This window comes from Chiloscyllium plagiosum, unplaced genomic scaffold, assembly GCF_037043375.1.
Source record: "Chiloscyllium plagiosum isolate Xiang-an unplaced genomic scaffold, Cpla_swu_hap1 HiC_scaffold_13, whole genome shotgun sequence".
NCBI lineage: Eukaryota > Metazoa > Chordata > Chondrichthyes > Orectolobiformes > Hemiscylliidae > Chiloscyllium > Chiloscyllium plagiosum.
In genome coordinates this window covers 31,284,203-31,302,014 of record NW_028270151.1, presented here as the reverse complement: position 1 = coordinate 31,302,014, position 17,812 = coordinate 31,284,203, and the positions used below count along the sequence as shown (strand labels likewise).

Genomic DNA, 17,812 nt, shown 5'->3' with positions numbered 1-17,812 from the left:
ACCATACACTTCCAAGTATTCAGAGATCTCATACTTCACAATGGATTCCAGAATCTTACCCAGCCTTACTGCCTTTTTAAACAGAGATGTCACGTTAGCGATTTCCCAGTCCTCCGGGAGACTCCCTAATTCTGGCAATTCCTTAAAGATCACCACTAACGCCCCCATTATCTCTTCAGCTATGTCCCTTCGAACTCTGAGGTGTAGTCCATCTGGTCCAAGTGATTTATCCATCCTCAGGCCATTCAGTTTCTCTAGCATCTTATCCTTGGTGATGGCCACCATAACCAGCTCTGCCCCCTCACTCTCTTGAATTTTTGGGTTATTACTCATGTGTTCTGCCATGAAGATTGACACGAAGTAATTGTTCAGTTCCTCAGCCATTTGCTTGTTCCCCACTATTATCTCTCCAACAGCCCACTGTCCACTTTTGGCTCTCCTTTGCCCTTTATGTATCTAAAGTATGTATCCTACAGTCTTCCTTTATATTACTTACCCTCATATTTAATCTTCTCCCTCCTTTTTTGTTGCCCTCTGTTGGTCTTTGTAAGCCTCCCAATCCTCTGGTTTCCCACTGCCCTTCACCATGTTGTATGCTTTCTCTTTTGATTTTATGCTATCCCTGACTTCCCTTGTCAGCCATGGTTACCTCATTGTCCCTGAACCATGTTTTCTTTTTCCTTGGAATGAATCTCTGCTGTGTCTCCTGAATTACTCCCAGAAATTCCTGCCATTGCTGTTCCACTGCCTTTTCTGCTCGGTTCATCTCCCAGTCAACTCTACCCAACTCCTCTCTCATGCCTCTTTAGTTGCTTTTATTCAGCTGTAATACCATTACCTCTGATTCTACCTTCTCCCTCTCAAATTACAGTGGAAATTCAATCATACTACGATCACTGCCTCCTAAGGATTCCTACACCTTAAACTCCCTTATCAAGTCTGCCTCATTGCACAACACTAAATCCAGTATTGCCTGTTCCTTAGTGGGGTCCATCACAAGCTGCTCCAAAAAGCCATTTCTTAGACATTCCACAAATTCCTTTTCTTACAATCCACTACCAACCTGATTTCACCTGCATACTGAAATCCAGCAAGGTCACTGTAACTTTGCCTTTCCTACACATCTTTTCTATCTCCTGGTATATCTTGCACACCAGCTCTAACTACTGGTTTGGAGGCCTGTACATAACTCCAACTATGTTTTATTTTACCTTTGCAGTTCCTCCATTCTACCCACATAGATTCTACATAGATTTTCTAAACAAGAAAAATAGTTTGTTTCTTACTATTGATTTAATTTCATTTCTTACTAGTAAAGAAACCCTACCCTCTCTGCACACCTGCCTATCTTTTCAATAGGATGCATATCCTTGCATATTCAGCTGCCAATCCTCATCCCCTTGCAGTGGATGTTTATTCTGAGGGAATTCAATGATGATAATAAGTGAATATCAAAGGGAGATGGTTCTTTCTTAATAGAGCTGATCACTGTCTGGTGTTACGACAAGCCCAAGCTTGAATATCAGGCAGAACTTTCTGAATGTGCGCATAGACAATATCAATGTCTGGGGTGCTACAAATGGTACTGAACATTGTGCCATTGTCAGCAAACGTTCCTAATTCTGACCTCATGATGAAAGGAACACCATTGGAGATCACTGATCTCCAAAATCACAAAGACAGTTGTGAGAGATGATCTAGGTTTAGATGACATAGCCTCCGTACTGGCATAGGTAAAATAAAATAAAGCAAAGGATAGAAGACATTGGTTGGAATAATGTATAGATTCCCAATGGTAGTCACTCTATAGGATATGCTATAGTTCAAAAAATAAGAGGAACATGTTAAAAAAAATAGAAATTATGGGTGACTTTAATCTTCATGTTGCTTGTGTTAATCAAATTGGAAAGGGTAGCCATGACAGTGAATTCCTAAAGTGCATTAGGACAGTTAATGTGATATGATAGAGCAATATGCTATCAATCCAACTAGGGAGCAGGCTATCTTGGATCTGGTAATGGGTAATAAGGCAAGCTTTATAAATGTCCTTAGAGTAAAAGATCCCTTTGGAAGTAGTGATCTTAACATGATAAAATTTAATATTCAATTCATTGGAAACAAGTGTGCTTAACTTAAATAAAAGGAATTACAATGAAAAGTGGATAGAATTACCTAAAGTGAACTGGACAGATAGATTAGCTGGAATGACAATAAGCAACCCATTCCTGAAGAAGGGCTTATGCCCCAAACGTCGATTCTCCTGTTCCCTGGATGCTGCCTGACCTGCTGCGCTTTTCCAGCAACACATTTTCAGCTCTGATCTCCAGCATCTGCAGACCTCACTTTCTCCTCCAATAAGCAATCAGTGGCAGACATTTAAGGAGGTAATTCATGATTCTCTGGAAAGATATATTCCAGTAAGGAAGAAAGATTCTGAGAGATAAACCAGAGATAAACCAACCATTGCTAACCAAGGGAGTTTTTTTAGATTAGATTACTTACAGTGTGGAACCAGGCCCTTCAGCCCAACAAGTCCACACCGACCCGCAACCCACCTAGACCCATTCCCCTACATTTACCCCTTCACCTAACACTACGGGCAATTTAGCATGGTCAATTCACCTAATCTGCACATTTTTGGACTGTGGGAGGAAACCGGAGCACCCGGAGGAAACCCATGCAGACATGAGAAGAATGTGCAAACACAACACAGTCAGTCGCCTGAGGCAGGAACTGAACCCGGGTCGAAAAGAGAGTATTAAGTTGAAAGAAAAAGCGTATATGGTAGCCAAAGTCAGTGATAGCCCCAAAGACTGGTATAAATTCAGAATCTAGCAAAAGTGGACTAAAAAGATGATAAAGTCATCTTTTTAGTTGATAAACTATGAGGGCAAACTAGTAAGTAACATAAAAACTGACAATAAGATCTTCTTTACTGTATAGAAAAGGAACTCAGAAGTTCAGAGTGAACATGAAAGCCCTTAGAAAATGAATCTGGGGAGATGTTTTGAGGAACAAGGAAATGGTAGAGGAGTTAAATCAGTCTTCATGATGGGAGATACTTCGAACATTCCGTTAATACAATGAATATGGGGGAGGAATTAAGTACCATCACATCACTAAAGTAACAATATTAGACAAACCATAATGGCTGAAGGGAGATAAATCCTCTGGCCCCAAAGGCTTGCATCCAAGGATTCTAAAAGAGGTAACTACAGAAATAGTTTACGCTTTGGCTGTAATTCTCCAAAACCTTTTGGATTCTGAAGAAGTACCAGAGGATTGGAAAACTGCTAATGTGACACCCCTATTCAAAAAAGGAGGGACGCAAAAATCAAGTACAGGTACTTATTACGCTGTAGTTGTGTTCCAGCAAAACCTCGCTTAATAGAAAATTGTTTAATAGGAATAATGGGGCCTACAGGAAAAGTGGGGTTAGAGACAGACCAGCAAAAGATATCACTCATAACATCACCCAAAAGCCTAACACAGCCTGACTGAAGGTTTAAATCATAATTATTAACAAAACAAAAGTAAATTTAACACATTATATTGACAAAATATTGTTAATGCAAGGACAGAGGGTCTTCATTATCACCACCTTCGAGTGCAGTTGTAGTTGCAGAAGTCGATGGCTGTGGTTATCTTCTGACTGTTTCTTGGAGGTTGGTTTAAAAAAGACATCCAGCTTTTGCTGCTTTGCCCTTTTTCTTCTGTCTTGAAGAAGCTGTTCAGAGGCTGCCAGATCATATCTTATTGAACAAACTGCTATCCTGCTGTGATCTGCATTGTAATTGTTGTCCTCTAAGAGCTGCAACTGCCTCTCAATTTCCCTCAGGATAGAAGACAAAAGTGGAAAGTTCTCATGGTACTGCACCCTGGACTTCATCTTTTTCATCTCCAGCTTCCACATCCCTCTCAGCGACAAGCTGTTGTAGATCAGCTGTAGAGAGGTCTTCACAATTGGACTCATGCAGCTCTTCAATATCCTCACCTGGATGCTTTTGCTAACATTCTTGTCACTATGCCCCTCAATTTTTGCAAAAACAAAGGATAATCTACGAGTAGATTGTGTGATATGCAGGTATAAGAACAAATTAGAAAGACAAATGGAATGTATAAGAGTAATGCAGTCCTGCATGGATTATACAGGGCATATACAGGAACTAGGAGAAAGTGAGGACTGCAGATGCTGGAGATCAGAGTCGAGAGTATGGTGCTGAAAAAGCGCAGCAGGTCAGGCAGCATCCAAGGAGCAGGAGAAATGACATTTCAGGCATAACCCCGTCATCAGGAATCCCAAAACATCGATTCTCCCGCTCCTCGGATGCTGCCTGACCTGCTGTGCTTTTCCAGCACCACACTCTCAACTTATACAGGAATTATACAAGAATATTCTTGTCTCAGAGGGACAGCAATGAACATTTGTTAGTTTAATTTTTGAGATGAAGCTGCTCAATGTATAGTATTGTACCTCTCACATGCACGGACATTGATGAATGCACAGAATGGTGCGGAGACTCCAGTGCTGATGTTGGCAGATCCGCAGTATGAAGTGTGCAAAACGATCATCGCTGGAATTGCGATATTGCAAACAGAGGTAAACATTCTCGGAAATACCATTCCCAAATTCTTCAGCAATGTTATAAGCAAATCATACTGCCGAAACACATTTTATACGAGAACTACCTGTAACTATAGGATGATTAGCCGATCAACTATGGTTGGAATCAATCAATAAGGAAGTAATAGTAGAACATTTGGGAAATCATAATCTAATTAAGCAGAGTCAGCCTGACTTCATGAAGGAGAAATCATATCGAACTAATTTAATGGAATTTTTCAAGGAATTCTCAGAGTGGATAGAGACGAATCAATAGATGTGTTGTAATTGGATTTTCAGATGGCATTCAACATTCATGGCCAGGAAATAGCAAGTGGGGATAAGAGATTCGTTTTCAGATTGGCAACTGCGACCAGTGCTGGGACCACAACTTTTTACAATATATCAATGACTTGGATGAATAAAGTGAATGTATTGTAGCCAAATTTGTAGACTTTACAGAAACAGCTGGAAAGACAGGTTGTGAGAGAGTGGGCAAAAAATGACAAATAGAGTATATAGGAAGTTGTTCATTTTGGAAGGGAGAACAAAAGAACATAATATTATTTAAATGGTGTAAAACTGCAGAAGGCTGCAACACTAAGGAACTTTGAAGTACTTGCGCACAAAACAGAATGCTAGCACACAAGTAAGCAGGAAAGCTAACAGAACGCTGGCGCTTATTTCAAGAAGTTTGGCGTATAAGATGAGAAAATTCTTTCTAGAACTGTAAAAGGTGCTGGTGAGACTACATCTGGAGAACTGTGAGCAGTTTTGGACTCCTTTATTTAAGAAAAGATACCATTTCATTGGAGAAGTTACACTGAGATGCCTCACAGCACCAGAAACCAAAGTTTGATTCCTGCCTCGGGCGACTGTCTGTTTGGAGTTTACACATTCTCCCAGTGTCTGCGTGGGTTTCCTCCGGGTGCTCCGGTTTCTTCCCACATTTCAAAGATGTGCAGGTCAGGTGAATTGGCCACGCTAAATTGCCTATTGTGTCAGGTGATTAGGCAGGGGTAATCTAGGGTTGGGGAATGGGTCTGGGTGGGTTGTCTTCTGAGAGTCAGTCTGGACTAGTTGGATCAAAGGGCATGTTTCCATACTGTAGGGTATCTAATCTAATCCTGCTTCTTTATGAGTAAAGTCTAATCAAGTTGGGTCTCTACTTACTTGAGTTTGGAGCAATGTGAAGTGACCTCATTCAAACAAACGGGATTCTTAAGGGGTTTGGCAGAGTGAATCCTGAGAGAATGTTTCCCCTTAAGGAGTAGTCTAGGAACAATGAGCATAGTCTCAAAGTTTAGGAGCATCAATTTAAGATTGAGATGAAGAGGAAATTCTTATCTAAAGGGGTGACGGTCTTTGGAACTCATTGCCACAGAGAGCTTTGGGTAGCCCTAAAAGAAACGTGTATATGATAAGTAGAAAGACAGCCAATGGATATGGACATGGAGGCTGTGCGCTCTGGGAATTGTAGTCCAGGCAAAAGTGGGTACTGCTGGAGGTTAGAGGCAAGATTAGAATAGTGCTGAAAAAGCACAGCAGGTCAGGCAGCATCCGAGAAGCATGTTGCAGAACTTGTAGTCTAGACCCACCTTTGCCTACAAAGTTAAAAATCACAAGACACCAGGTTATAGTCCAACAGGTTTATTTGGAGCACTGTTCCTTCGTCAGGTACACAACCACCTGAAGAAGCAGCACTCCGGAAGCTCGTGCTTCCAAATAAACCTGTTGGACTATAACCTGGTGTCTTGTGATTTTTAATTTTGTACACCCCAGTCCAACACCGGTGTCTCCAAATTTTGACTACATCAGACCGCCCTCAAACGCCCCCGCCCTCGGGAGGTCACCTCCATGACAACCACAGGCCGCACCTCAGAGCGGCACTACAGCAGTTACCGTTTGTTTCCGTCCTGTGCCGCTCTCAGGTGCGGCAGGTTGGTGCTGTCACAACGTGTGTTTGTAGTAAAGAGTCCGAGATGATTATTATTTGAATAATTATTTCAACCCACCCTGGTAAATGCTGCGAAAACACCAGTCTGCTGTTTGCGGTTCGGGTTATTCACGGCGCAGTTTGGCCGTTTGTTTTTCACCCGTTTGAGAAACCACGCTCCAGCCGCCAATTCAAACAGCACTCGGGGCACCGCGCGCTCAACGGCAGGCCTGGCAAACACCTGCACTGGATTGGCTGGCCGGACAGGCAGGCAGCCAATCACGGCGGGTCAACGACAAATTTAAAGGCAAAGACTTGACGTTTTTAAAGGGGCACAGTGTCCTCCTACAATAAATCGATTAACCTTTTCAAACCAGACTGAAGACGAGGGCATACATCCGTTCAAACCAAAATACTGCGGGTGCTGTAAATATGAAATAAAAACAAAATTCCAGAGAAATTCAGCGGGTCAGGGATAGCATTTGTGGACAAAGTTAAAAATCACACAACATGAGGTTATAGTCCCATAAGTTTATTTGGAAGTACCAGTTTTCAGAGCACTGCTCCTTCATCAGGTAGCTAGTGGAGCAGGATCATAGGACACATGATTTATAGCAAAAGATCATAGTATCATACAACTGATGCGATATATTGAACAAACCTAAATTGCTACTAAGTCTTTCATCTTTTAGAATGAGTTGCAGGTTTTGATTCATTAATAACTTCTTCCAAGTTCTGGGATTTAGATAGTAATGAATCAAAACGTGCACCCCATTCTAAAAGATGAGATTTAACAGTAACCTAGATTTGTTCAATTTATCGCATCAGTTGTATGACACTATGATCTTTTGCTCTAAATTCTGTGTCCTACAATCCTGCTCCACTAGCTCCCTGCTGAAGAAGCAGTACTCCAAAAGCTTGTACTTCCAAATAAAGCTGCTGGACTATAACCTGGTGTTGTCTGATTTTTAACTTTGTCCACCCCAGTCCAACACCGGCACCTTTACAATGTTTGTGGAGAGAGCTACACTGTTAACATTTTGAGTCCAAACACTGTTCTTTGGACCTGAAGAGCACTATGAATCTGTTAGGTCTTCTGGTTCTCAAAAGGTCAAAGCAATCACTTTTACTGAAAATTCAGGCATATCTTTTAAAGCTGCTTATGTAGTTGCTGTATTGATTTCAGGTTTGTGGAACATTTTTGTTAGCTGTCAGCCAGTGGTGCTCTTTGAAGAGGATGTTTTCCCTGTGGACATAAGGATGTAAAAATGTTAGCCATTTACAAAGTGCATTTGAGATTTTGGAGAAGATTTGCAGCTCAAGCTGTGAAATCAGGTTGTCAGTTTGCTCGCTGAGCTGGTCGGTTTCTTCTCAAACGTTTCATCACCATGCCAGGTAGCATCATCAGTGAGCCTCCGATGAAGCATTGGTGTTTGTTCCGCTTGCTGTTTATGTGTCTTGGTTTATTGTGGTGTGTGATATCATTTCCTGCTCTGTTCCTGGGAGGTTGATAAATGGGGTCCAAATCTATATGTTTGTTAATGGAGTTCCGGTTTGAATGCCAGGCCTCTAGGAATTCCCGTGTGTGTCTTTGTTTGGCCTGTCCCAGGATGGATGCATTTTCCTAGTCAAACTGGTATTTCCCTTCATCTGTGTGTATGGATACTTGTGATAGTTGCTCATGTCTTTTGGTGCTAGTTGGTGCTCATTTTTCCTGGTGGCTAGTTTCCTGCTGGTTTGTCCAATGTAATGTTTGTGGCTGTCCTTGTAGGGTGTTTTGCATCTAGATTGGGTTGGGGTATCCAGTCGGCATGGACGAGTAGGACCGAAGGGTCTGTTTCCATGCTGTACATCTCTATGACTCTATGCTGGCTGTGCATATGTTTCCTTTAAATTCATCAGTAGTTGTTTCAGTGTGGTAGTAGGTTTGTGAGCTACCATGATGCCTAGGGGCTAGTGTAGTCTGGTGGTCATCTCTGAAATGTCTTTGATATATGTAGGGTGACGAGAGTCTATGGGCTTCCTGTTTCGGTCCATTGTGTAGGAATCGACGGAATGCGCTTATTAGGTAACCATTGATTCTGAATATGTTGCATAAGGGTTTCTCCTCAGCTTCTGTGCTGGTTAGGTGAATTGGCCATGCTAGATTGCCCATAGTGTTCAAGGATGTGTAGGTTAGGTGTATTAGTTGTGATCAATGTAATAGGGTAGGGGAATGGGTTTGGGTGGAATACTCTTCAGAGGATTGGTGTGGACTTGTTGGGTCAAATGGCCTGTTTCCACACTGTAGGGATTCTATCTATGATGTCCAAGAAGGGGAATTGGTTATTGTTCTCTTCCTCTTTCGTGAATTTTATACCGGCTGAGGTGTTGTTTATGTGTTTGTGGGTTTCTTCTAGTTTGTTGCATCTCGTGGTGATAAGGGTGTCATCCAAATAGCAGATCCAAAGCTAGGCTGGATCGTGGAAGGGCTACTCATTCTAACCTCTGCATAAGTGCTTCTGCTATAAGTCCAAATATTGGTGATCCCATAAGCGTCCCATTGATTTGTTTGTATATCTTGTCATTGAAGATCAAGTGAGTTGAGGGGCACAGGTCAAGAAGTCTAAGGATGCTTTCCTTGCTGATGGAGTTGGCAGTGTTGGGTGTTTGTATCCCTGGTTTGTCTAGCAGTGAGGCCAGTGTTTTTTTAGCTAGGGTGATGTTTACTGATGTGAATAAGGCCGTCACCTTGAAGGAAACCATGATCTCATCATCCTCTATCTTGATGTCTTTGATGATGTTAAGGAATTCCTGGATGGAGTGGGTTGAGTCTTCTACAAGGTGTTTTCATTTTCTTGCAGTTCCTTTGCTAGCCTATATTTTTATGTGCCAGGAAGTGAGTCCATGGGTCTGAGGAGGGCTCCTCGTTCATGTACCTTTGATAATCTGTAGAAACAGGGTGTGTTGGACCCTTCCGGTTTCATTCTTTTGAAGATCTGTCTTGTTAATTTAACGTGTCTGGTGTAGTTTCGTCAGGATAGCTTAGTGTGGTTTTCTAGCTGTGGAGAAACTGCATTGGTCTCAACATCCAAGAAGTAACTCTCATGCCTTCCCAGAGGTGTATATCCAACATGTTTGTGGGCTGGTTCCTAAGCCAGTTGGAGCAGCACTGCCCTGCTGAAGGGTAGACCAAGGTAAGTGAAGCAGTCCATAGCATCTTAGCTTTGCCATCCCATATGATACCTACAAGTTCCCAAACCTGGAAATGGAGTGGAGACTTATAATATATAACATGGGAACATTCCCTTTTAGTATCAGGGAAACCGTTTATGAACTAAAATTTTGGATATTCAATAAAATTCAGATGTGAAAACAATTTCCTTCATTCTTTACCAATACAGTACAATTATTATTTCAAAACGGAGATTACAAATAGGCTTAGACTAATGGCTGGCTCCTGGACTTCAGAGATAAATACGGACTGATTACTGCATTCAAAACAGCAGTTCTGCAACGACCAATGAATGTCAAGGACAAGTAGTTAGATTGTCTCTTATTGTGTTTGCCAGAGATTTGTGCACTATGAATGTTACTTGCCACATCAGTCCAAACCTGCATATTGTCCAGATCTTGTTGCATTTGAACATGGACTGCTTCAGTATCTGAGGAGTCATAATTGGTGCAATTATTAGTGTAAACCTCCTTATGATGGAGGGAACATCATGGATGAAACAGCTGAAGATGGATCGGCCTAGCACACTACCCTGAGGAACACCTGGAGCTGAGATGACTGGCCTCCAACAACCACAACCATCTTCCTAAGTGCCAGGTATGACTCTAACCAGCAGAGAGTTTTTTTTTCCCAGATTCTCATTGATTCCAGTTTTGCTTGGGTTATTTGATGCTACACTTGGTTGAATGTAGCCTTGATGTCAAAGTTTGTCACTCTCCCCTCACCTCTGGAATGCAGTTCTTTTTGTCCTGAGGTCAGGAGCTGAGTGGCCCTGGCAGTACCCAAACTGGACAATACTGAGTGGGTTATTGCTGAGCAGGTGCTGCTTGACAGCACTGCTGATGACATATTCCATTACTTCACTGATGATCAAGACTGGACTGATGGGGCAGTAATTGGCTAGGTTTGATTTGTCCAGCTTTTTATGTACAGGACAGACATGGGTAACTTCCCACATGGTATGACTGTACCGGAAGAGCTTGGCTGGGGAGCAGCAGTTCTGGAGCACCAGTCTTCAATACTATTGCTGGAATGTTGTCAGGCCTTTGCAGTATTCAGCGCTTCCAAGTGTTTCTTGATATCACATGGAGTGAATCTAATTGGTTGAAGATTGTTATCTGTGATGCTGGGAACTACTGGAGGAGACTGAGATAGATCATCCACTCAGCCCTTCTAGCTGAAGATTGTTGCAAATGCTTCAGCCTTATCTTTTGCACTGATGAGTTGAACTTTTCCATCATTGAGGATGGGGATATTTGTGGACCCTCCCACTCCAGTGAATTATTTAATTATCCACCACTATTCACAACTTGATGTGGCAGGACTGCAGAGTTTAGAGCTGACTGTCCGTTGTGGGATCACTTAGCTCCATCTATCACTTGCTGCTTATGCTGTTTGGTGTTTAAGTACCCTGTTTGGTAGCTTCATCAGGTTGAACCTCATTTTTAGGTATGTCGGGTGCTGCTCCTGGCATGCCCTCTTGCACTCTCTGTTGAACAAGGATTAATCTCCTGGCTTGATGGTAATGGTTGATAATGTAATTAAACTATACCAAGCAATGGTAAATCTGAGATATTTAAGAAAATGAGCAGATGCGCAATCCATGACAGCAGCAGCGAACTCATTGTGTATATTTAAAGCCATCAGAAATTCCACAACCAAAGGTTATCAAGAGAGAATAAAATTAAGATGAGTTAAAAAGAGGATGAGAGAATCTATTATTGGTCTTCTCTAAGGCCAATCAAGCTAAGTTTTAATTGCTTTTAAAAGATGCAGTTCTGCAACTTACTGTAATAAGCTCTAGTGAAGAAAGTAATGGTAAACCAATTCTTTTTACTCTATGAATTAAATCACTGACTTTATTTTTTGGTTGAGAGACCAGTATGTGACTTCTGATTATTTTAAGTATACACAGTGGGTTTGATGCAGTCTTTTGTGGCTGCTGAGGTTTGGTTATGTGAACAAATCATGCTGAAGCTGCTGAAGTTCTGTTTCAATCACATATTGAATACTGCATTTAGTTCTTATTACTGAGGCACAGCCACTCATCCCAAAACGTGCAAAAATTGCTGAAAAGGGTCACTATACTGCTCCCTAGTGACAGTTCATTGAATTATGAGAAAAGTTATAACATTGAACTTTTCAATCCGTAAAAAGAATTTGATGGAAACTTCTCAAGATATGGAAAATTCAAAGGATTATTTCTGAACATGACTCCAAATTAGGCACTGTAGGACAAAAGCACATTGGTATACACTAAGAAAAAGACAACTTCAGGCCCCTAACTGAAACACTGAAATTATTTTAAAAATACCTTGTTCTATACTCCTGTATTCTCCTTGCTGCTTTCTCATTCACCCTCAATAAATTACAACATATTTAAAGTTCGGTTCCTACATTCAATTCCACATTAAATTCCACTTTCCCATCATCCCAGTCCTTGTTCATTTACAATTCCTCCATTCCATATCATTGTTAAAAAAGCTCTCCATAAATGTGCTGCACCCTATCTTTGCAATCTCCTTCATCATTATATATACCTAAATAACACTCCATGATATTTTGTGCATCACTTATGCTTTAAGTACCTTCTTATTGCATCCTACCCCTAGAAACTTATTATTTCAATCTCTCCATTTCAACTCTAAATCATAAATGTCTTTCTAGAATTTTCCTTTCTCATTTTGATGCTTTTTATTTTCTCATCCTTTCTGTGAAATATCCTGGGAAGACTTAGACTTGGGTATATATGGCCCAATTCTAAAATCTTTGGATGACACAGAAGTAATGGTAAACCGATTCTTTTTCCCTTGTGAATTAAACCACTGACTTTATTTCTTTCTTGAGATACCATTATGTGCCCTCTGATTATTTTAAGTATACACAATGGGTTTCATGCAGCCTTTTGTAGCTACTGAGTTATGTTAAGTGAACACATTATGCTGAAGCTGCTTAATGCTTTATTTCATGCTTTGGAAGTATTATGAACTGTGAATTACCAGATAACTGGCAGATGAATTTTAAATGTAAGTGATTCATTTTGGTATGCAGAACGAGAACAAATTTAAAAGAAAATTACAATTCTAAAAGGAACGCAGGAGCAGAGGAACCTGGGGAACATGTGCACAAATCATAATGATGACAGGACACATTGAGAGAGCAGTTAAAAAAAAAACAATTCTAGGCTTTATAAATAGATGGTACAACAGCAAATAAGTTATGATAGATATGTATAAAACAGTGATTCAGCCTCAGTTCGAATATTATGATGCACAAAGGCCAGCTGTACTTCCTTGCTATACACACGTTATTACAAACTTTTATAACTATCTGGTTTCTCTCCTTACAGATGACAGTCCACAACTTTGGGCAGAGGCTGAGACCCAGCAGCAGGGTGCATCTGTGAGAGCCACCACAATGGCCATGTGTAATGCTGGGTCACTCAGAAGGATGCCTTGTTTCAGGTGGCTTCAGATGTTTACAATGCCTTGCTGGGAAAATTTGATTCTCCTGAGATACTGGCGCTCACAAATGTTGAGACACCTAATCTTCTGCCTGTATTTAGGATCTCACCTTCTTGGAGGTGATCTCTATCCATCTCATATGCCTTTTGCATGGTATGTGATTGAGGAAGCTGCTGGTCTTCTTGCTGGTGTTGCTGTTCTTCTTCAGATTTATAAGGTAGAACTGCAATAGTAGCTCCATACTGTGGTGAAGGCTGGCATATAGGGAAGTGAAGTGAAGGGCAAGACAGGTGAAATAATTTCTAAGAGCATGTAAGTTCTTTGTGTGGAAAGAAGTGCATTGAGCAGCACACTTTCACCTTTCCAGGCTGGCATTCTTCAGCTTCACACATCAAAGGCTTCTCAGCCAAGTGGAAGGGCAAGGTGGAGAATTCTCTATTTGTCTTCAAACCAACCTGGGTGTAAGGTGGAAGAGAGCAAGGCGATGTTAGGAATATTACTTTTAGGGGATTTGATTCTTTGGATCCACCCATCACCCTTTGGCTGTAAAGTCTGCCCAGTTCCTCTTAAACACCAACATGTTTTAAACAGATAAGTGTTCATTATCTCTCAATCCAATGAGTTGATGAAGTGAATTTTACAAAAAAGGCTCTGTATTCAAAAAAAATGTCATGTACAAAGAATAATCCAGCAGATAATCATAGAAATTGGGGAAGTTTAAGATGGAGTTGAACATTACAATAGGTGAATAAAACATTAAAGTGATGGCAGAATACTCTTTTCTTACTCATGACATTTTGTTTTTAAATTTCCAGTTGAGTATTTGTGATTTACAAAATAAAATCTAAAATAAAGTGATAGAAAAAAAGCAGGGAGATATTGAGGAAAGATTTCAATCTGAGACTGGTACAATTGAGAACAAAGGCAAGTCAAACAGTCAGGGCAGGCAGGGACAAAACAGAGAACAAGGTAGGACTAATAAATTAAACTGCATTTAGTTCAATGCAAGTGGCCTAACAGGGAAGGCAGATGGACTCAGGGCATGGTTAGGAACATGGGACTGGGATATCATAGCAATTACAGAACCATGGCTCAGAGATGGACAGGACTGGCAGCTTAATGTTCCAGAATACAAATGCCATAGGTAGGACAGAAAGGGAGGTAAGAGAGGAGGAGGAGTGGCATTTTTGAGAAGGGATAGCATTACAGTTGTACTGAGGGAGGATATTCCAGGAAATACATCCAGGGATGTTATTTGGGTGGAACTGAGAAATAAGGAAGGAATGATCACTCTTATTGGGATTGTATTATAGACCCCCTAATAGTCAGAGGGAAATTGAGAAACAAATTTGTAAGGAGATCTCAGTTATCTGTAGGAATAATAGGGTGGTTATGGTAGGGGATTTTAACTTTCCAAACGTAGACTGGGACTGCCATAATGATAAGGGTTTAGATGGAGAGGAATTTGTGAAGTGTGTACAAGAAAAGTTTCTGATTCTGTATGTGGATGTACCTACTAGAGAAGGCACAAAACTTGACCTACATTTGGGAAATAAAGCCGGGCAGGTGACTGACTTGTCAGTGGGGGAGCACTTTGGGGCCAGTGACCATAATTCTATTAGTTTTAAAATAGTGATGGAAATGGATAGACCAGATCTAAACGTTAAAGTTCTAAATTGGAGAAAGGCCAATTTTGATGGTATAAGGCAAGAGCTTTCAAGGCTGTCTGGGCGCAGATGTTCGCAGGTAAAGGGACGGCTGGAAAATGGGAAGCCTTTAGAAATGAAATAACAAGAGTCCAGAGAAAGTATATTCATGTTAGGGTGAAAAGAAAGGCTGTTAAGTATAGGGAATGCTGGATGACTAAAGAAATTGAGGGTTTGCTTAAGAAAAAGAAGGAAGCATAATTCGGGTATAGACAGGATAGATCAAATGAATCCTTAGAAGAGTATAAAGGCAGTAGGATTATACTTGAGAGAAATCAGGAGGGCAAAAAGGGGACACGAGATAGATTTGGCAAATAAAATTAAGGAGAATCTGAAGAGATTTTACAAATACATTAAGGACAAAAGGGTAACTAGGGAGAGAATTGGGCACGTCAAAGATCAGCAAGCTGGCCTTTGTGTGGAGTGGCAGGAGATGGACAGACAATAAACAAACATTTTGCATCCGTATTTACTGTGGCAAAACACATGGAAGATATAGAATGTAGGGAGATAGATGGTAACATCTTGAAAAATGTTCATATTACAGAGAGGAAGTGCTGGTTATCTTGAAACGCATAAAAGTGGATAAATCCCCAGGGTCTGATCAGGTGTATCCTAAAACTCTGTGGGAAGCTAGAGAAGTGATTGCTGAGCCTCTTACTGAGTTATTTGTATCATCGATAGTCACAGGTGAGGTGCCAGAAGAGTGGAGGTTGGCTAACGTGGTGCCACAGTTTAAGAAAGGCAGTAAAGACAAGCCAGGGAATTATAGACCGGTGAGCCTGACGTCAGTGGTGGGCAAGTTGTTGGAGGGAATCCTGGGGGACAGGATATACATGTATTTGGAAAGGCAAGGACTGATTAGAGATAGTCAACATGGCTGTGTGCTTGGGAAATCATGTCTCACAAACTTGATTTGAGATTTTTGAAGGAGTAACAAAGAGGATTGATGAGGGCAGAGCAGTAGATGTGATCTATATGGACTTCAGTAAGGCGTTTGACAAGGCTCCTCATGGGAGAATGGTGAGCAAGGTTAGATCTCACGGAATACAGGGAGAACTAGCCATTTACGTACAGAACTGGATGAAAGGTAGAAGACAGAGGGTGGTGTTGGAGGGTTGTTTTTCAGACTGGAGGCCAGTGACCAGTGGAGTGCCACAAGGATCGGTGCTGGTTCCACGACTTTTCATCATTTATATAAATGATTTGGATGTGAGCATAAGAGGTATAGTTAGTAAGTTTGCAGATGACACCAAACTTGGAGATGTAGTGGACAGCGAAGAAGGTTACCTCAGATTACAATGGGATCTTGATCAGATGGGCCAATGGGCTAAGAAGTGGCAAATGGAGTTTAATTTAGATAAATGTGAGGTGCTGCATTTTGGGAAAGCAAATCTTAGCAGGACTTATACACTTAATGGTAAGGTCCTAGGGAGTGTTGTTGAACCTAGAGACCTTGGAGTGCAGGTTCATAGCTCCTTGAAAGTGGAGTCGCAGGTAGATAGGAAAGTGAAGAAAGCATTGATATGCTTTCCTTTATTGGTCAGAGTATTGATTACAGGAGTTGGGAGGTCATGTTGCAGCTATACAGGACACTAGTTAGGCCACTGGTGGAATGTTGCCTGCAGTTCCGGTCTCCTTCCTAACAGAAAGATGTTGTGAAACTTGAAAGGGTTCAGAAAAGATTTCCAAGGATATTGTCAGGGTTGGAGGATTTGAGCTATAGGGAGAGGTTGAATAGGCTAGGGCTGTTTTCCCTGGAACATCGGCGGCTGAGGGGTGACCTTACAGAGGTTTTTTAAATCATGAGGGGCATGGATAGGATAAATAGACAAAGTCTTTTACCTGGGGTGGGGGAGTCCAGAACTAGACGGCATAGGTTTTTGGAGAGAGGGGTTAGATATAAAAGAGACCTAAGGCGCAACATTTTCACTCAGAGGTACGTGTACGGAATGAGCTGCCAGAGGAAGTGCTGGAGGCTAGTACAATTGCAACATTTAAAAGGCATCTGGATATATATGAATAGGAAGGGTTTGGAGGGATATTGGGCAGGTGCTGGCAGGTGGGACTAGATGAGGTTGAGAAATCTGGTCAACGTGGACGAGTTGGACCGAAGGGTCTGTTTCCATGCTGTACATCTCTATGATGCTATGCATCAATTAAAACCACTTAAGCTGTCAACTAATTAATTACTTTTTCAATTTTATTGGTCTTCATTACAATACTGTGTTTCTTCCCACTACTCTTCGTACATTATTTCATTTTTTGTTGCATTTTTCATAAGAATTAGATAACTTAAAATCCACAAAAAAGTACTTTTGGTAAATATCAGCTATTTTTCTAATAAATTCTTTGTTCGAGGGAATAACAACATTGGTCTAAATTTATCTAATCAAGTAAGAACTTACAAAAGCTGATTGGGGGCAGATGTTCGCAGGTAAAGGGACAGCTGGAAAATGGGAAGCCTTCAGAAGTGAGATGAGAGTCCAGAGAAAGTATATTCCTATTAGGGTGAAAGCAAAGGCTGGTGGATATAGGTGATGTTGGATGCCTAAGGAAATTGAGAGTTTGGTTAAGAAAAAAAAGGAAGCATATGTCAGGTACAGACAGAATACATAGCGTGAATCTTTAGAAGAGTATAAAGACAATAGGATTATACTTAAGAAAGAAATCAAGAGGGCAAAAAGGGGACATGAGATAGCTTTGGCAAATAGGGTTAAAGAGAATCCAAAGGATTTTTACAAATACATTAAGGACAAAAGGGTAGCTAGGGAGAGAATAGGTGACCTTTGTGTGGAGCCGCAGAAAATGGGGGAGATACTAAACGAGTACTTTGCATCACTATTTACTGTGGAAAAGGACATGGAAGATATAGAATGTAGAGAAATA

General features: G+C 41.1%; 1 protein-coding gene across 2 annotated transcripts in view; it reads right to left on the bottom strand.

Annotated features, from left to right (window-relative positions):
* LOC122556063 (GPI alpha-1,2-mannosyltransferase 4-like) overlaps positions 1–17,812 on the bottom strand; it is a 45,322-nt gene that overhangs the window by 18,659 nt on the left and 8,851 nt on the right. Inside the window, exon 1 of one of the 2 annotated variants that reach the window (XM_043702470.2) lies at positions 6,619–6,740. The exons of the other annotated variant lie outside the window; for it this stretch is intronic. The gene's annotated coding sequence lies outside the window, so the exon portion shown is untranslated. Of the gene's footprint in view, positions 1–6,618; positions 6,741–17,812 lie in introns of those variants that run through there. 2 annotated transcript variants of the gene reach the window in all.